We start from the raw sequence: 1959 nt of genomic DNA on the forward strand, positions 1-1959 counted from the left end.
TTTCTGTATTATACAGGGTGTCCACAAAGTCTGGGTACATAGAAATTAACACATACTTTAAGAAATTATTATTTCTTATATGTAATTGTTTATGTTATGATTTTATTTACTCCATGTACCCAGACTTTGTGGAAACCCTGTAGAACTGACGTTAAATAGTGAATAACATTTATCATATACCAGTCATTATGAAAGATGTAAGTCGTAACTGTACACATTTCTAAATAAACAAACCCCAAAATGGAATATATTCTAACTGTTGTTATACATCTGAATGGTAGTTGTTGTTAATGGCCATGTGATCAACTATGCAATTGGTGTTATAGGAAAGTGGGTTATACATCATTAGATGTACACCACTTTCCTATATAAAATTAAGAATATAACGGAACGCTGAACTCCAGACTATCAACTTAAACAACATTTATTTAGGTGGTAAATATATACATCTTTAGCTCTTGTTTGTTGTTACAGCTTCTGTGTGTGTGAGCATTGTTGTTGGGACGTTGGTGTGTAGATGTAAGCGAGCTGTCTAGCGTAAGTTCGAAAGATGGTGAGAGACAGCTAAACACGTCCATGCTCAATCGCTGGCCAGCAAGAAAGAGACAGAATGAAGCGGGAAAGCTTGCTTGTTGAATTGCACGCATGCGTGAGACTATGCATGCGCACAGCGTTACTACAGTGTCAAAACTTTCAGCTGATGTCTGTTATTCTTTTCAGTTTTATAACTGAGTATCTTTAGATACTCTAGCTGCAGGAAACATTTAAGCACGAGTTTGAAACACTAGCTGCAGGAAACATTTAAGCACGAGTGTGAAATCCTGTTTACTATTTATATATATTCTTTTAATCTGAAATTTTGATACATACTTCAGTTTCATGCTCTGTGATCTTTCGAGTGACTCTTCTTCATAAAGTGATCAAAATCTTGGTCTAGGACAAAAATAAAGATATGAATATACTCCACACCATATATTGAGTACTATTTCATCTTTTGCTTACAAACTACCCACAAGATAATCCACCATACTTCTAATGACAACCCTGGGCACCTTTTTGAATTCCATATGTTTAACACTTGTGGACAAGCTTACAAAATCAAAAAACAACACAGCAGCTGTATGGACACAACATCCATGAAAACTTCCATGCTTCCTAATGATTCACCAGCAGTACACCTGATGTGCACACCCACCGCCTTTTTTAAATTGACTCATTCACAGTTCACTTTCTGTGCATTGTCCTATATATTGTTTATGCTCTTTTGACTGTTTTCTCTGATGAATTATAGTGCACCCGAGCACTTGGAACCTGGACAGCTTCCTTGCTGGCCAGCTCTTGTCAAGCAGTCCACCTGATGCCAGCATGGAAAACATATATTACTATTTATTATTTTACTATTTTATTTGTTTCAGTCATTTGACTGCAGCCATGCTGGAGCACCACCTTTAGTCAAGTAGATTGACCCCAGGACTTATTTTTTGGAAGCCTAGTGCTTATTCTATCAGTCTCTTTTGCCGAACCGCTAAGTTACGGGGATGTAAACACACCACCATCGGTTGTCAAGCGATGTTGGGGGGACAATCACAGACACACAAACATACACACATATATATATATACATATATACGACAGGCTTCTTTCAGTTTTCCGTCTACCAAATCCACTCACAAGACTTTGGTCGGCCCGAGGCTATAGTAGAAGACATGTGCCCAAGGTGCCACGTAGTGGAAATGAACCTGGAACCATGTGGTTGGTAAGCAAGCTACTTACCACACAGCCACTCCTGCGCCCCTATATACATATTTTATGACTCCCTTTATTTTTTATTTTTTTATTTTTTATTTTATTTATTTTTTATTTTTTATTTTATTTTATTTTAAGTTTTATTTTTATTTTAAGTTTATTCTTACTTTTTTACATGAATATCTGTGTATGTCTTTTTGTGGTATTGTATTG

This window comes from Octopus bimaculoides, chromosome 4 (genome assembly GCF_001194135.2).
Source record: "Octopus bimaculoides isolate UCB-OBI-ISO-001 chromosome 4, ASM119413v2, whole genome shotgun sequence".
Lineage (NCBI taxonomy): Eukaryota > Metazoa > Mollusca > Cephalopoda > Octopoda > Octopodidae > Octopus > Octopus bimaculoides.